This window comes from Eucalyptus grandis, chromosome 10 (assembly GCF_016545825.1).
Source record: "Eucalyptus grandis isolate ANBG69807.140 chromosome 10, ASM1654582v1, whole genome shotgun sequence".
NCBI classification, from domain to species: domain Eukaryota; kingdom Viridiplantae; phylum Streptophyta; class Magnoliopsida; order Myrtales; family Myrtaceae; genus Eucalyptus; species Eucalyptus grandis.
The window spans coordinates 7,536,860-7,556,249 of NC_052621.1; the positions used below are offsets into that span (position 1 = coordinate 7,536,860).

General features: G+C 40.9%; 1 pseudogene; it reads left to right on the forward strand.

Annotated features, from left to right (window-relative positions):
• Nucleotides 1–1,094: 1,094 nt before the first annotated feature.
• Nucleotides 1,095–18,529, forward strand: LOC120288688 (annotated as a pseudogene).
• The last annotated feature ends 861 nt before the right edge of the window (nucleotides 18,530–19,390 follow it).

Below are 19,390 nucleotides of genomic sequence, written 5' to 3' on the forward strand. Positions count from 1 at the left end.
ATTTTTTATACCAGATAGGTTCCAAGTTCTAAATAGATGGAGCATAAAACCTAAAATAAGTTTTTGTATTTTTTTAGTCTGTTTTCGTGCGATCTTGCGGTATTTCATGACGTCCGATGATGAGTCTGACGAGTCTGAGCTTTCAATTTATGATTGAGACTTTGATCTTGTTCATATTTCATATTCTTTGTGCATCCAAGTGTAAATTGTAGTTAGTAGATTGTAGTAGCAATTGGTGGTCATTAAAAGTAATAACTAATAATATAAGTAAAACCCAGGGTAGAATTTGGACAGACCTTAAAGGCTTTGACAGGATAGGTTTTAAGTTATGAGATTTGCATGATAGGTTCCGAGTTTAAAAAAAAAAAAAAGAAAAAAAAGAATTTATCATAGTTGATAAGTTTTAGGTTCCATCTAGAGTTTATACAAAACATAGGATTGCTCACCCTTACATATACTTCAAATTTGAAGAACCTAATCATAATGTGTTGTAAAATTTGGAGCCCAAAACAAATGGATACGTCACCCGTTCAAACAAATTTGAAGAACCTAATCATAATGTGTTGTAAAATTTAAAGCCCAAAACAAATGGATTCTACAATGAACCCATTTCCAATTTACAAAGGCCCAAACTCTCCCTTCTCCCTCTTCACTCGTAGTCTTCTCACTTGAGTTACTTAGCCTCTCGTTTAACGCTTTGCTCTTCTATTCGCTTCACCGATTGGGCATGCTTGGCTCTCCTGGAGCAGATCGTGCCCTTGCGCAACGGGTCGAGGGACGCTGTCACTCGTACAAGCCAGCGCTCGAGGACCGACTCGCGCTTACGGAGGTTCTCGATGAAGCGGAGAAGCTCAGACATGTCTGAAGGCAAAGGCTAAACCTGGGCAGAGGAGTGTGGGAAGTAGGCATTGAAGGAGCAGCCGAATGCCACCTTCGCGAGGAGCTCTTGGCTCGACGATGGAGACAACGGCTCCGACGGTGACCTATCATTGAGGACCAAATCTAAAGGTCATTTGTGGCCATCTTATCACTCGCACGGCACAGCTCTCAATCAAGTGATTGTTCGTTAAAGGGAAGGTCATCCTTATGCGACGATGAGGGTGACGTACCATCTGGACGCCCTGGGGAGGCTAGAGGAGATGTTGGGAAAGGACAGGCCGGAGCATTGGCAGACTTTTGGGGAAGACAGCGGTAAGAAGTGGCATTCCTGCAGATGAAGAGGGTGGTGGCGGGGGTGCTGTAGCAGTTCAAGGTGGTGTCAGCGGCGAAGGAAGGAGCAGAGCCATTGCTCACTTCGTGCCTGGCCATGGAAATCAATCTGGCTGAATGTTTGTTCTTTATTAAGTTGAATTCTTCTAAGATCCATTGCTCGATTTTGCATGCTCTGCTCCCAAAATGCAGAGAAAATTTCGAGGCAAATCCGGGTTGGTTGGTCCGAAAAGTATCAATACTGTTACATGAATCGTAAATGCATGAATGTGATGTTCCTAATGGAATAGGTAATAAAGCAACCTTGCCACCTATTGCCACTAAAATTTGGGTGTGAGTGAGTTAGATATGAGTTAGATTGGGTATGGGCCATCCAAATTGTCAAATGAGATAAACTGGTGAATTTGAATTGAACCTATTTATAACCCACTCAAATCCAATTCAATCCACATTTAGTTTAAAGTTAGAAATATAAATTTCTATAATCTAAAAAAGGAAAAATATTTTCCCGTAAAATGATTTTTTTAAAAATATTTTTCTTTATCATGACATGAAGACATCTTGGCACCCTATAATTGTCAAACTTAATGTCTAAAAAATTAAAGCCAATAAGCAATTGGTGTTGTCAATTAAGCATTTGCTACGACTTTAAATATGGTATCGACTTGAGGCCTGGCTCGATGAGAAAGTTTGGAGAGTATAGGGCAAAGCAGCAAAAGGGAAACTCATAAGTCAAAGCAAGTAGAGGATCGACTTATATGAAGTCAAGGCATAGTATGGATGGGTAACAGATGATGAATGGAGCAAATGAGACCTTGGATAGCACTATGATCTGTAAGGAAAAGAGATTAGGTATATTCCCAAGTCAATAGGTGAGAATTGACATGACCGATGAAAATTGCAATCAAGCTCTTTAGGCTAGAGCGACTATTTAGAGTAGCTCAATTCTCATCAATCGATAACCGAGTCGATATAGAAATGTTGGGATCGGCTGACGAAATTTAATTGAAATCACCACTAGAAATCCGGCCTTGACCAACTAATTTTTAGCGACAAAAGTCAAGTTTTTCACTACAAGGGTACCCTCTACCGACGAAATCAGCTTTCAGCTTTCAGCTCCAAACACATTTCGTCGCCAAGAAAAGTACTTTCTAGCCACAAAGTAATTATTTTCGTAGATATTTGTTGGGGATTTGGCTACAAAACTTGTGTTTCCATTGCCTAACAGTATTTTTACCCATTCTTGTCAAATAGCCTCATCAACGGATTTGCCATTTATTTGGTAACCAATCAATTCTTGCCTATCTTTATTCTTTTGTTCCCCAGAAAAAAAAAAAAAAAAAGGGAAAGAGAGAGAACAAAAATTTCTTTGGTAACATCGGTTAATTTTTCTATTCCGGAATATATCAATGCTTAAAGAATAGATTTAAAAAAAACAGGATATAGAAAAAAAGTTACTTCTTTGTTCCCATAAATAAATTATGAAACCAAGTCATTTTCTTTTTCCTTTTCTTCTTCTTCCTTCTCTAACCAATTGTTGGGATTGGCAATGGCTGCGATCAGCTAGAGACGAGGTTTGGCGACCTTGCCAAAGCATTGCTAGCCCTTGGCGGGCTCAACCTCGATCAACCACAGCAAGGTCGACCTCATTGGGGGTTGGCAAGGCTCCCCGAGATTGGCGGCTAGAGGAGGAAGAAAAATAGAGGAAAAAAAAAGAATAGAAAAAAAGGAAAATCTCAGAAAATTATTTAAAAATTAAAAGAAAGTATATGTCATGAAAAAGTTTAAGGGTTATATCAAAAGCATTTTGGTTTTTAGTTTTAGAAAAAGAAATCTTGTATAATTATCATAGAATACTTAGATATTCCTCCAGAAATTGAATAAAAAAAAACTAATTCTAAGTAGAAATTGTTCCTAGAAATATAATAGTTACCAAACACATCATTAGCTACAAATGTAGGTCTCGTTGCTAGACATGCTTAAAGTACCATAATTTTGCAAGCTCCTTGGACTCATGAAAACACTTCTTTCCCTATAGCTTTGTTTGATTCCCTTGAAATTCTAAGTCCACTGCCGCTGCCGCCATCATGAACCGAGCACCACTACAAGGTCGACCACCACTACCAACCGAGCACTATAATCCGTCCCTCCAGAGTTGGTAGGAGCATTAGCCATGTTGGAACAGAAGTAAAAGTAAGTGTTGACACCTAAATTTTGACATCACATTTAGTAAGTCATTTCATATAAATTTAAGGATCGATCCTAACCCCTAATAAAAATATTAAGTTAAATTGCATATAGACTTTAGGAGCATTTATTATTTAGTTTATATATTTTCATTATTGCATTTGTATTGGATCGCTAAGTTTGAATTGATGGTTCTGAGCTTTAATTTAGCAAATTAGACTTAGTCCATCGAAGCATGAAATTCAAGTCCAATGAATATCCCATGTGGCTGAAAATATCATGTGCCGCAATAATTAAAATTGGAAAATTTTGAAAACTTTGGAGAGCAATTCGACCATAAAAGGACAAGAAAAAAACTATATTCACATATTTGCAGTAAAGGCAAGCATACGAAGGAGTTATTGTGCGCTTATCTTGTTGGAATTCAGGAAATTTCGGCTGGTTCTTCTGTGGTTGTATCTCCACAATCCTGAATTTATGGCATGATATTTGACTAACTTGTGGGCTGGTATATGGTTTAAAGAAATAAAATCAATGGAAAATATTATGCTTGCATGGTCAAGAAAGGAAAGAAATAAATGGTGCAAGTTCTCGGGGAAAAAGATAGAATATGATATTTTTTTTAGATCTTCCAAGAAGGAAAGTATAGATGCGTTTGGTAATATTTTTGTTTTGAAGAATAAGTTATTTTCAGAAATAGTTTTTTTCCTATTTCTATTCTTTGAAATAATTTTTGAGTAAAAAAATGTGTTTAGTAACTATACAAAATTTCTTTTCTCAAAATAGAAAAGAAATAATGCATTTGGTATGACCTATAATTTTTTTGATGTAGAACTTATTTTAACTTTTAATTTTTTTTAGGTTTTCTTTTCTTTTTCCTCTTTTCTTATTCCTCTAGCCAACGGTTATGGCTAGCTAGTGATGTCGGCAACCAGTTAGAAGAGGAAGAAGAAGAAAATAAAAAATGAATTATTCTAGAAATTATTTTTTTTTGGTAAAAGTAAGAATAATTCTAGAAATTATTCTCGGAAACAAGAAGAAGCTTCTTCTTTTTTTTACTTCTTGTTTATATTCCAAATCCACTCCTCGGCTATTTTTCTATAGGAATAGAAAATTTAGTAAACATTATTAAATGAATTTATGTTTTTTTTTTTCTATTTTGAAGAATAAAAAATAAAAATTTAGAACAATGAAAACGTTGTTAAATGGAAGGATTACCTTTAATTTATAAAGAGAGAAAAAGAAAAGGTGCAAAATATAATATATTCACAAGAAGAGGAGACTTATTCTCTTTCCTAGAAAGTCTAGCCCCGCCCTATCCATAGAAGGATTGGGCAAATAAATAGGTTCTTAGAGAGCTGGTGGAAGGCTCAAGACAGAAGGAATTGACATATAATAAGAAGGATCTCATGATTACCTATGGACAAGCGAAATCGGGGGTCACTAAGCCGGTACGTTGTTCTCGGTCAATAGAGTGCAGAAAGTGGGGTCTCTTTCTACAAGAGAATTGAGAAAAAGAGGGAGTTCGGCCGCCGCATTGAGAGATAATGAAGTGTTTGTCCTCTATTTGCGCCTCGGACACGCGAGGGACACTCTTTTAATGAAAAGACAAAAAGGAGACCGAAAGGATGAGAGGGGAAATTGGGTCTTCCTCGGCCTGTTTGTTTATTTTTGTTTCTGCTCTTCGGAACAAAAATTTCCTTTCTTTTTTATTATGAGAAAAAATAAATAAATAAAAAGTTTACGTCGCCAGGTTAATGGTGTGCACGGCGGTTCCTGAGTCAACAAAAAAAAACAGGCTGTCGGTATCGGCTATTTTTTTTAGTTAAAATAGATTTAACGAAATAAAAGTAGAAAAAAAGTTACTTTTGTTCCGAAAAATAATTTTCTCCTCTTTCTTTTTTTCTTCTTTTTTTCCTTTTGCCGATCACCTTGGCCATGGCTAGCGCCGACGGCCGGCTGAGGCGAGGCCGAGACAATGAGCCTCGCCGGGCCGGGTGAGGCCAAGCCTCGCCGGTGGCCTCGGTGGCTAGGCAAGCCTTGCGAGGCCACCGGCGAGGCTCAACCTCGCCCGGGCGATGCGAGGCTCGCTTGGCCACCGAGGCCACATAATAAAAAAATTGAAAAATTAAAAGAAATAATAAAATTATACAAGTTTCCCAAACACATTTCTATTCCTAGAGTAGAAATTTTTTATAGTTACCAAGCGCGTTCTTATATTCAAAAATTGTTCCTAGGAACAGAAAAAAAAAAAAAAAAAACTATTTCTATTCAAAAATTATTTCTCGGAATAGAAACGTTACCAAACGCGCCCTTCCTCAAACGTGCCCTTCTCGACCATGACCAGCGTGGTCACAGAACTTCCTCGTTTGGCCTTCACGATCGCCGCTTCCGCGACCAAGCTTAGACCGGCCAAACCACTTGGTGTGACCAGAAGCCCCGAACCAATCGAGTCATTTGCCCCCTCATCACAACGAGCGGCCCATCACCACACCAGCTACACCACGACGACTAGGAAGCACATCTGACACTCGCCTTGAGTCTTTGCCGGTCTAGCCAGAACTAGGAGAGCACCAGTTCATCCCAATGATCCTTTCCGATTCTCCAACCCACGCGGTCACGTCTGGTCGCGATTCGGCAACCCACCAACAACTCGTCTGATGACTGGCAACCAGAAATGACGCTACTGACCACGTTGTTCTCTCTATGCAAACATTGGAGACTCAGCTTCTGACATAACTGCACGGCCACACCCACAAAGCTTCTACGTTTACGGTGTGTTAGCAGTGAGCTTGGCCCCACCGAGACCACCACCGTTGGCCACCGTCATGATCCACTAGAAGTGTGCAACGGAACCGCCCGAACCGGGACCGCTCAGACCGGACCAGACCTACCAATTTTGAATGGTTTTCAAAGAGGGTAATCTAGTTCCTGATTCCTACTCTTGGAACCAATGGTTGGTCGCTCTCGGTTCCCGGTTTCAAGGTGGAAACCAGACCAATCGAACCGATCGATTAATTATATATATATATATATATATATATATATATATATAATATTTTTTTTTAAATTTTCTAAAAAACAAACCTAATTCCTCCCAATTTCTCAAATTATTCATTTTATTTTTGGCCAAAAACAACAAATTTACCGGTTTTTGATTCTAAGACCAATTGGTCCGGTTCTCGGTCTAGTTCCGGTTCCACCTCATAACCGGGACCAAACCGGAACCAATCATCCTATGATCCACTTGTCGGCTGAAATTGGAAACGACTTCCACAAACTAGGTAACAATCAATATATTCAAATTTCATTACCTATTTTAAACAATTGTTTTTTGACTTTATTTTATTGGAATTTTAGGTACTATACAAAAAAATTATTGACAAAAATCATTATAATTACTGATTTGATCCATAAGTCCTTCGATCATTTTTCTTGATTATTCTTGCAAAATAATTGTTAATTTCATCCATATCATTATAATTATTAATTTGATCCTTAATTATTTTAATTCTTCCTATGTGTTGGTGATGTTTATAATTGTTAATTTAATATGTGGACAATGGATTATTTTTTCCTATTATCTTAACCTTCATTTGAAATATCTTAAGATGGATCGGATGTAACGCTTATTTTTAAAACATCAAAAGGCCAAATTGTGTGATAAATAGGATAGTTTTCTAAACATATTAGGATTGCATGTTTAAAATTTGTCTAGTTAAATTTGTCTTTTAAATTAGATTGCATGTTAGGGTAAAATCTATTAATTAAGTTTCCGAATTAAAATAGGATTTGATAAAATTATTTCCTAGTTTAAATAAAATAACTTATCGAGTTTAGTATTACATTTTCATTAATTATTTATTTCAATTTTAATATAAAAATACTAAAATATTATATGCATGTTAGGTATTTTAGGCCATGTTACATGTGTGTCAGATAGTATGCATGTTAAGTTCATTTAATTTGAAATTGCGTGTCATATAAGCTAATTTTAATTCCATAATTAAAAGAAAATCCAAAGAATATTACATGTTTTGGTGTTTAATTTCCTACAATTTATTTATTTATTGAGTGTTGCCTTTAATGCTTACGCACTCGCATGATCAATCCTTTTAATTTTAGTGATTCAAGCTAAAATCAATCTAGACGGCTTACCAAATATTTTCAAAATGAAAGAGAAAATGTACCAGCGTAATTAAGTCACTATACTTATTTACTCTAGTTTGTCGAAGTAGAGTATTTCCCCCAATGCTTTATTTCGATATCTAATCGACATACCATAAACTAATTAGTAGCGACTTCTAGATAAAAATTATTTACATGTTAAATAACTTGACTAATGTCGCATATTAGTGTGGATTTGGAAGAACTCGAGTTAAGTTTAAATTTAATAATTAATTAACTGAATCTCTGGGTGGTTCACCCGAGGTAAGACTGCGAAGGTAGATTTTGTAAACTTGAAGTTTCGAAATATATCAAATTTAAGGGAGTCGGGAACAACCAATTTTAAAGAAAATTAACCTAATCGGACACCTAACTGCAAGCAAAAGTATCATCATTTTGTGAAAACCAAAAATTGCAGACCGGTTTGCCAAGCAGATTGGAAATCGGGTGTGATCCTCAAAAGAAGCCTCGACATTTTCTCTTCATGGAGTGATCTTCTCCCAACAAAAATAAGAGCGACATCTTTCTTTCTGGAGGCGATCCCGCTTTGTGCAAATGAGAATCCTCCTAGCATTTGGTTTTCGAAGGTAAACTCCCGATTCGGTACCTTGGAGTGTCGATTATCTCAAAGAGGTTGAGTAAAGGCTGACTGTACTCAATTAATTGACCGCATTACCGCGAGCCCGCCTCCCCTGTCCCACAAGTTCCTCTTTGCTTGGGAGACTTCAGCTCATAAGGTCGGTGCTTCACGCTATTCGGTCTTTTTGGGCTAGTGTCTTCACTTTGCCCTCCTCGGTTATCCTGGGAATTGAAAGCATTTTTCGTAGATTTCTTTTGGAAAGGCACCTCCTTGGATAAGGGAGGTGCTAAAGTCTCATGGGCGGATGTTTGTTTGCCTAAGGAGGAAGGGGGCTTGGGTATTCGGTCTATCAAAGATTGTAACAAAGCCTCAACGATGAAATTCATTTGGATCCTCTTTACGGATAAGGAATCTCTGTGGTGCCGTTGGATCCACTCAACTTTTAAAGAAACATAACTTCGGGTTGCCCTCGGCCTTTGGTTTGTGCATGGAGTTGGAAGAAGATCCTTCAACTTCGGGCGGTTGTAGACAATCCTTCGGTTGGAAGGTCGGTGACGGCGATCTATCTCATTGTGGTTCGATAGCTGGTTGCCTTGTGGCCCTCTTCATTTACAAGTTCCTCAATCTTTTTGTTGGACCGACGTTCACAAAGAAAGGCGACTGTGGCTTCTTTATATTCGTGTCTTTGGAAGATTCTCGTAAATTGCGGTTGGAGAATTGTGGTTTCTCGCTTCCTCCTCTTTCGGTTGATAGCGTTCGTTTTGTGTGGTGTCAAGATTCTTCGGGGGCCTTCTCTGTAGCTTCGCTTGAACGCCATCGAGCTTCTAAAGCCAAAGCACCTTGGACTTCTTTTGTGTGGATAAGGATTTAGCCCCTCGGTTTCAATTCCTCTTGTGGCTTATTACTAAAAACCGCTTGCCAACGCAGTCACTTCTTCTCTCATATGGAAGGATCGATTACTCGGTTTGCACCTTTTGTAATACTCAGCCTAACTCAACTAACCATTTGTACTTTGAGTGTAATATTTTAAATACCGTTATTTACTTTTGGGCAACTAGGTGCAATTTGCCGTGGAGGAACGGCACTTGGGCGAAAACCTTGCTTGGGCTATGAAATTCCCTTCTTGGTAAAGACTTCTTTCATAGTCTCTCCCGCTATTCCTTTGGAGCTCTTTGCTATCTAATTTGGAAGAAGAGAAATGCTATGATTTTTCGAGGGAATCTCTTGATATTCCCGCTTTGAAGAACCATTTGATAAAGATGGTTAAAGATAAATCAATTACATACAAGGATGTCCCCGACACTCCAAGGAATCGGCGTCTTCGAGGGGTTGGGAGCTTGACCAATTATCTTCACTTAACCCTTTGGGGTTTCTATCCTTTGATCCTACTAGGGTCGTCTTCAGCTCGATGTTCCGGGGCTTCGTCCATGGAGATCCGGTTGCCTTGAATGGGTGGGGAAATGTCCATTGTTTGCGCTCTTCTGTCCTTGCCCTTTGTGGCTTTTATACGGCTCCCTTCCACTCTTTTTGTTCATATTTAGAGTGTAAGTTTTGGTGCCGTTTGTGTACATTTGTCCTTTGCTTATCAATATATTCTTGCCTTTACCAAAAAAAAAAAAAAAAAAATTGCAGACCAGGCATTCGGTTAAGCATAAGAGGTTAGTGTCCACACAATGCCATTTGAAACCACATTTTCTATTAGATTCTTAAGGGCGCGTTTGGTAATGATTAGTTCAGAGAGTAGATTATGATCGAAATGATTTTTTTTTTATTCCTTCCCGGGAGCGATTCTAAACATTTTAAACCGTTTGGTAGCTGTCCAAAATTTCTGATTCTCAGAATAATCAATTGTGTTTGAGTACCGTATTCATTAATTCTATTCCAAATCAATTTATTTTAATTTTTAAATAATTTTTTTTTTTCCTTTTTTTTTTCTTTTTTCCTTTTTCCTTTTCTTTTTTCTTTTTCTCATCTTCTTCTTCTTCTTGTGGCTTCGCCCAGGGACCGAGGCGGATGAGGGCGATGACCTCACCGGAGCGTCACCTTGCCTCGTCGGCGGCTAGGCGAGGCTCGCCTAGCCACCGATGGGGCTGGGCGTCATGAGACTTGCCCAGCCCTTCCGAGCCTCACTAGTGGTTGGGCAAGCCTCCGACAAGCTCGTCGGTGGCTGGGCTGCCCGCGAACTCATCGGATTAGCGGCCGACGGCCGGCGGCGGCGTGGACGACGGCGGTGGACGGCGGACGGGAAGCGGGCGGTGGTGGACGGCCCCGGTGCGAGATGGCCGAAGGGAAGAATAAGAGTTCTTGATTTTGATTCTCAAATTCATTCGCGGAACAAAATCAACTTTTTTTTTTTTTCTTGATTCTATTCCCAATTTGTTTCCAGGAACAAAATTTTTTACCAAATGCGATTCTAAGCCCAAACGATTCTAGAAACAAAGAATCATAATTTGGCCCTATTTTGATGGTTATCAAACAGGACCTAATTGTCAAAATAATTCTCAAAAACCATTAATGCAATTTTTTCATGGAGACGAAATCGAGTGAAACACATTCGTCATTTTACGGCCCCAAATGACTCCATGTGCCGTTTGTGTTTGTACTTTGAATTATAATTATTGGCATGCAAACTATGAATAAGCCCTAGTATGCAAGTGTATGCTTACGTAATAGACTAAAGGGCGTTTTCTTAAATGATACATACTCAGTTTTGAAATTGACAAATTCCTTTTATTATCCGGCCTACTTAAACGGGGTACTTTCATCCTTTCAGTCCACACATGATAACAACGTCCGACGCCTACAATACTTTTAGGGACAGTAGCTATAGTTTTGAAAATACTCTTGGAAATCATGACATACAAAATTATGGCCCAGAGATTATAAAATTTCCTAAGTTTATTCTAGTAGAATAATAATGATAAAAGCATATTTTTCATATTTTTAGAATGCGAATTTTGTCATCACGACAACCTATTGATATATAAAAGATAACAAGATGCAAAAATCCATACATTGCCCTTTTAGATAAATGACTTTCTGATGAAGGAAGGGACTAAGGCTTGAGAGACAATTTTAGTATAGCAAGAGGAAGAAATGAAGGGACATGCTAGTGATTCTTGGAAGCAAAGGTGGGAACAGATTCCGGCTTCCATCGTGTACGAAATTATCTCTTTCTTCCCCAACAGATTCCGACATGAATTATCTCTTTCTTCTCTGTACATCTTACATTGCCCTAATCTCCTCTCTCTCTCTCTCTGCTTCTTTCTTTATAACCCAAACACTTCTTACCGGCCATTGTGCTCCGTTCTGTCCAAAAAGTAGCAAATTCTTACACAAACACCAAAAAAGTATGTTCCTCTGCTAAATTGACCTTTCTTTTTCCCATTTTGTCTTCCTCTTTTTTACTCTTCTCTCGATTTTTGAGCATTCTGGTTCATGCTTGACTCACCTTTCTACTTCCTTCTTGACCCCAATTTTGATTTCAGGTATTTTCCTCTCTTTTTCCCCCCTTGCGGCCGGACATGTGGATCAAGAGTACGTATGTTCGGTCCTTGAAATACCTCTCGAATCTGGTGAAATTATTTTCGAGTTTGTTTAGGTTGATGGTTGCGTGTGTTTTGAAGAGGAAAGGACGACGTCTGCTTCATGGAGTGCTCAATGTGGAAATATTTGATATCGATAGACTTCAACTAGGATGTGGATTTATGCTTTGCGGACAGGTACGCAATTTCATAGTACAATTTATTTCTTGATTTTTATTGCTAGAAATACTACTTTCATTTTTATAAAATAATCAGAGGATTCCTCCAAGAGGACAATGTATTTAAAGCTAATAATCGGCATTGCTTTTTCTTCCTCTTTTTTTTTTTTTTTTTTTGTTGTTGAAATTGATGAAACAAAAATGTTGTTAGACCACAATTGTACCCACTTTTCCCATTTTAATAATAGACATAAGACTATCTAAGTAAGATATCGTCAAATGATGTATCCTCATTTGAACTATGCTTTATATTTCTAGCATTGAGATTGTATGCAATTATTGGTCTCATGATCATTCAGGCTATAATATATGATGAAATTTTCCTTTTTTCACGATCAAACAAGTATTTTCACTACCAAGATCTTGCTTAAATACGATCGGTTTTAGAGCTAATAAGTTACATTCTGAACCAATAACTTAGAGCCCTGCCTCGTTATAGCCGGTCTCAGTTTCAAAAATTGGGAAGCAAACCCGTTGATCAAGGAATCGACCTACTTTTTTTCCTTCTTTCTGTTTCATTGACTCTTCTTCCCCCCTTTTTCCCTTTTTTTTATTATTCCTCTTTTTACGCACCTACCTTGAGGTGGAATTTCGAGGTTTGTTGCTTATTTAAGAATGGACCGTGTCTAGACTAGTTTGGGCCATTTTGGGCTTTCAGAGAATAGCAGGGCTACCTGATTTCCATGCTTTGTTTGGAAAGTCACAATAGAAAAGTCAAGAGGATGAGAAGCTGGATATCCTGTATTTGACCCATGAAAGTGAGGAGACTTTTTAAAGTTTGATTTTAGTCGGTTCAAATTTTGTTCATACCCAATAACCGGCCTCGACTGACCGGACCAGTTTAAGATAGGAAACCGAACCGATCAAGGTTGGATCCCAATTTTTGTTTCTTGGGACCTGATTTGGAAGTGATTCGATCGAGTTGGTTCGATTCGGTTTCCAAATTGAACGGGCTTCCTTGCATATCTCTAGTCTCACTAAACCTAATAGTACTTTCCTTTTAGTTTCGAGTGTTATGTTTGATTATGAACATGAATCTACTTTCTTTTCGGCCTTTGAACTCAGAAATTTCAAGACCACAACTAGCCAGAGTTTCACGAAAGATTCCTATCCGAGGTCAAGAGGGTGATGTTGTGCCGCCCCGAGTACTGTTCCATCTTCGCCGGTCCTTCCGTTTCCTGATCCTTTCGCTCGGCCTGAGTAGATAAAAAGAGTGTTTTAACACCTGACCGTGCAGGCCCTGGGATCGTATCTCTACGCGTCTGTGGATTTGGGCCGGGCGAGGGTTGCGCGGACGAGGAGGATCAGAACGAAAACTCGCACCCGCAGTGGAACGAGAACTTCCACATCTACTGTGCTCATTTGATCTCCCAGATCACACTCACCATCAAAGATGACGATCCTGTCGGAGCAACCTTGATCGGGAGGGCCTATATTCCTGTCGAGGATGTCATAAAGGGCTACATAGTGGACAGGTGGGTCCCGATCGAAGACGACGAGCACAACCCGATCTACGGCGGGGGCAAGATTCGTGTCCGGATGCAATTCTCGAGCGCCGAAAAAGACAGCAACTGGTCGCGCGGGATCATTAGCCCGACGTTCGAAGGTGTTCCGCGCACCTTCTTCCCCCAGAGGCGAGGTTGCAGGGTCACTCTGTATCAAGATGCTCACGTTTCAGATCGTTTCAGTCCTCGCATCCCGCTCTCTCACGGCGGCGCATGGAAGCCCCACCGGTGCTGGGAGGACATCTTCGACGCGATCGACAACGCGAAGCACTTGATTTACATAGCGGGATGGTCGGTCTACACCGACATCGCCTTGATAAGGGACCCGCGCGGGCTCAGGAAAGGGACTGGGGTCACGCTAGGCGAGCTGCTGAAGAACAAGGCTGATGAGGAGGGCATGACAGTCCTGATGCTTGTCTGGGCCGATCGGACATCGGTCCCACGACTGAAACGGGACGGGCTGATGAGCACGCACGACCAAAACACGGAACTGTACTTTAAGGGCACGAAAGTGCATTGCGTCCTGTGCCCGCGGAATCCTGCAGAGGGCGCGGAGAGCATAATTCATGGCGTAAAGGTGGCAACGATGTTCACTCATCACCAGAAGATCGTGGTGGTTGATGCCGAGATTCCTGAGGCAGGATTGGAGAAGCGGAGGATCGTGAGCTTCATCGGCGGCATTGATCTGTGCGATGGCCGTACGACACCCAGGACCACCCGCTGTTCAAGACTCTGTATTCAGACATCCACAGGAATGATTTCCATCAACCGAATTTCGAAGGCGCTTCGATCAAGAAAGGCGGCCCAAGGGAACCGTGGCACGACGTTCATTGCTGTCTTGAAGGCCCCGTCGCGTGGGACGTCCTCTATAACTTCGAGCAGAGGTGGAGGAAGCAAGTAGGGGACCAATTCCTCATCCCGATAAGCAAGATGGAGGAGATTGTGATCCACCCATCGCAAGCCGCAATAGCGGATGACCTGGAGACATGGAATGTACAGTTGTTCCGGTCCATCGATGCTGGCGCAGTGGCTGACTTCCCCACAGACCCCCAATTCTGCAGCTGCCTTTGGCCTCGTCGGCAGCAAGGACAACATCATCGACCGGAGCATCCAGGACGCCTACATCAACGCGATCCGACGGGCCAAGAACTTTATCTACATCGAGAACCAGTACTTCCTTGGCAGCTCCTACGGGTGGAAGGACGAGGGGGACATCGTGGTCCCAGACATCCAGGCGCTGCACCTGGTCCCCAAGGAGCTGTCGCTGAAGATCGTGAGCAAGATCGAGGCTGGAGAGAGGTTCGCCGTGTACGTGGTGATCCCGATGTGGCCCGAGGGCATACCGGAGAGCGAGGCGGTGAAGGCAATCCTGGATTGGCAGAGGAGGACGATGGAGATGATGTACACGGACATTGCCCATGCCCTCCACAGGAAGGGGGTTGCAGCCACTCCTAGAGATTACTTGACCTTCTACTGCCTTGGAAACAAGGAAGCAAGGAGGGGCGGTGAGCCGGTTCCTGAAGAGCAACCCGCACCAGATAGTGACTATTCCAGAGCCCAGCAAGCAAGAAGGTTCATGATCTATGTCCATTCGAAGATGATGATAGGTGAGTGAACCGGCATTGAGCACTAAATTCTCATTCATTGATTCAGCGACCGATGAACTTTAATCAGATCGCGTCGGATTTTTTTTTATTTTATGAAGGTGCTGATTTGTGTCCCCTTTTCAGTTGACGATGAGTACATAATCGTCGGATCGGCCAACATCAACCAGAGGTCCATGGAGGGCGCCCGGGACACGGAGATTGCAATGGGGCGTTCCAACCGAAGCATCTGGTGACTCTCTAAAGGGCCGCCTAGGGGCCAAATCTACGGCTTCCGAATGTCCTTGTGGCACGAGCACCTCGGCCATACAGAGGATATTTTACTCATCCGGAGTCTCTGGAATGCATTCGAGAGATGAACGATCTCGCTGAGCGCCGTTGGGACTTCTACGACGAAAACTTCGGCGGAGACTTGCCGGCTCACTTGCTACGTTACCCGATCGAGGTCGCCGAAAATGGAGCCGTCAAGCCCTTGCCTGGGTTCACGCAATTTCCCGACACCAAGGCTCCAGTCTTGGGAGCAAAATCTGATAGATATCCTCCTATTCTGACGACTTTAGAAGATGTATCAGATGCAAACATCGTTTGCTGTAGTGACAATGCTCTATTGAGCACCCCAAATTGACAATCATCGACCTTTACTAGCTTGCAAAGCACAAAACTCGTTTCATAATGCATAGTATGATCGAATAGTTAGCGATTCTCGACACGATGAGCAGATCGCCGCCACCGCCACTACTACCGCAAGAACAGCCTCGTCACAAGCTCAAGCAGGTCTCCGGCGGCATGGCCTAACTTTCTACCTCCTCCACCTCTCCCTCCGTAGTGAGCTTCCGAGCCATGTGTTGGCTTTCTCCATCAGGGCCAGCCAATGCATGGCTGCTCGCGGCGATGGTGCCTGCAGCCATGCGAGGTCGGCCGCCCGCCGAGACCTCAGCACCCGGACCTCATCGGCGATCGGAGGCAGCGCCATCTCTCTCTCTTAATCCAACTTGCGCTATCAGTCCATTAAAATTTGTTTTTTTTTTAAATTTTTTTCCTAATAATTTTGCTAATCTGAGTCTCATGGCCGAGACGAGCCTGAAAGATGAAACTGGTACACGTTAAAAGAGTTCGGAAAAACGAATCGAATAAAATTAATTAAAAATCAAAGTTCAATGATTAAAAAAGAGCACGAACAAAAGATTATCCATAAATCAAGAAAAGGAAGAAATCAAAAACGGCTTCGACAGCGACACAGAAGGTACCTTAATCTTTCTTCCCTTCCGACCCCAAAAAAAAAAAAAAAAAGAGTCTTTCTTGCAGAAACCAGTGACCACGGAGGCCAGCGAGCAGACTCGAAGGGGAAGACGAAGACGGAGGCGAGAGAGAGAAGGCGGCGGACAAGCCTACGCCATGCTTGAGGTACTGGGCGAAGCATCTTGATGTCGGTCCTTCCCTCTCGTTTATAAAGCCGCAAAATTTAGGGGAAAGTTATGGGTGTTCTTGGTCCTTTTTCCCTCGTGGGTTCTGTTGTTGTTCGTGCTTCGTGGCCGGAGTGGACTCGAACATCATCGGAAGTGAAGAATCGTTTCTGGGTTTTGATTTAATCCGATGAAGATGGTTTAAGGTGTAATCTTTTTTCCGCAGGGTCGCGAGATCTCTGCCTTGGGTTCTACCAGAGGGTCTCGAGCTCGAGGGTTGTAGCCGTAAATGCAGCTCTGGGGACGCCTCCACCTTCCATCTGTCAAATTCTTGCATGCATGGGGTGAGCTTCTTTTGCTCTCTGGGTTTGTGCTCGTTCTCGAGAGATGTTTTCTTGCTGGGCAGATTTTATTGCGGGAATTTCAGATATGCAGGGGTCATGATGCCCGTTTACTGTTCAAACACACTCGGTTGAATGTGATACTTTGTAATCCTTCTTTGTAATGTGGATTATTATTCATTTTTGATACGTTTCAAAAAAAAAAAAAAAGTTTTGGGATTCTTTGGTCTCAGTTGGGGCTAGCTTGAAAAATGTAGAATGATAATTAGATTGCTTCTAAGGTGGAAAAAGTAGAGAGTTTCATTTCATGAGGTTTATCCGTATGAGTTTCACGTCACCAAAAAGGTTTCTTTGAACTGATTGATAAGTGTTATATTCCGGGCTCGATATGGCTCACATATCGGTTTTATTTCGGTTTTATTGGTTCAAACCTATTGAGAGTATCTATCATCAGATTCTTGAACTTGGGCTCTTCACTCTTTGTTTCTTGTTTGCAACTTTTCGGCTCCAGCAGAGTTGCTTTCTTTCTGGTTCCAGGAATCTTTTATGCACATTGATATGCTCTTATTGGGAATGTTAGTTTCTTGTTCTTAACTTCCTGGGCAAAACGAAGTGCATGTTTGCAATGCACACTCTAAGGTTGCTTTGCAGCTGGTATGGAATCCTTTTTGTGCTTGCTTGTTCAGCAAGTGAAAGCTTTCAAGAGTTGTGAACGTTGTAAATCTATGTTTAATAAGAATCTGTTTTGCCTTTCATAGTTGCCATTCTTCACTTTAAAGCTTTCGTATCTGGTTGCCCTATCTGGGAGTCCTTTTTCCTTCCTTTCAGGATTTTGTGAGGTTGATGCATTTTAGAGATAAATGCTGTTCGATTTCTTCGTTAGATAGATATTTTCGAAGGAGAAGTGGCTGCTTGTTTTTAGGAGCCTATTTTCGTATTCTTGCACTTCACGTAATGGAGAAGTTTAAGGAAAGTTTCAAGACACTTTTTTAATGTAAGGAATTGTCTTTATAAGTATTAGAGGCGAAAGAATTGTATTTTGAGATGTTAGCATCTGCAAAGTTGACGTGCAATTTTTTTGTCTTTTTCCCCTTGGGTCAGTTGATCTAGGTAATTTTGACTTGCCATGCATTGAGATTAACATTTAAAACTGTTAACCAAGTTTTTAAGGGCAGCCCTGGTGCAAGAATTTTCCGGAATGCGTAAAGTCCAGGCAAAGGCTGGACCAGTTTGGGTTGAAGATATGCGGCCTTAAGTTGTGACTCTTTTTTTTGTTTGCAATTGTGTCAAATAACAGGAAGGCAAATTTAGCTAAAATTCTTTCATACTTGGGACATCATTTATTTGATGGAACATTTATCGCACTGGAATACGCTTTCATGGTGAAATGCTGGTATCTAAACAATTACTAGTACTTGATGATGGCATAGTTGCTCTCATAATCTTTCTTTAGTTTGGTAGTTGATGGAGCATCAAGTTGTTTTAATCCAGTACTAATACTAATCATTTTTTCGGTTGGACCTGATTTGTAACAGAGCAGAGGCTGTCTCGGATGCTTTACTAAACCTGCATCAATTATCTCTGTGGATGATCCTTCAAAAGATACCAAATTCAAGGCCAAGCAGTGAAGAAACGATTCTTTGCAGACAGCTCCTCGAGCACTTGCTCTTGTGAAATGGATAAAAGTGTTGCACCTTCTCAGATAAGTACATCCTCCATCAGCACATTAAACCAGATCCTTGATCCTCCTCACAGCGACACTGGTGAACCGAGCAGCAACTGAGTTTGTAAATCCACGGCAAGTCTGATTGCTTCATGCATTATTTTGTTTAACATATTGGAAACACCTTTGGCTTCTCATTGTGAAGATGTTAATTAGTATGTAATGTCTTCTTTCTTTTTGGTCAAAATTAGTATGTGATGTCATGCAGTGGTAATTTAACTGTTTCTAGAGGTTAATGGTTTCTTGGGCATTACTGGAATGTACTTCAGAATGTTAATTTAAACTTCTCTCTAATTTGGGTACATGAGTAATCTTCCATGAATATCGGTGGCATGCTGGTTCTTATATACCTTGTCACCTGTACACATAAACTAAGAGAAATTATACGAGTCCTTATTTTTGTAATGAGGTAGTTTTTTAGGCAAAGCATATTGTTATCTCCAATTCCATTCCTATGTCATCTCCATATGCTCTTTTTTTGGGTTTCTAAAGTTTGTTGGTTTCTATGCTCTTATGGTGAGTATTTTGACATGGTCAGCCTGGTAAATTCTTGATCTATGACATTTTTGATTGGGAGTTGAGAACAGTACAGTCATTATTTTAAAGAAGAAGATGCTCTCTTTGATATTGGTCTGGTTACTTTACTTGACCGCTTAAAACAATTTACAGGGCCTTACATTTGATCTCTTAGCTTTTGCATTCATGCAAGTTCTTTTTTTCCTTTTGTTTATGCTTTTCACTTGAGCAATTTGCTGGGGCAGGCCTTCTTCTGTGGAACCAGACAGGCCAGCAATGGACTGCAAATAAGGGAGCTCAGAATCACAAACAAGTCCATAAACCTAAAATCAGGTGAAATAGCTTTTATCGTCATCTATTATGACATAGTCACTCTGATGAAACAATAAGTA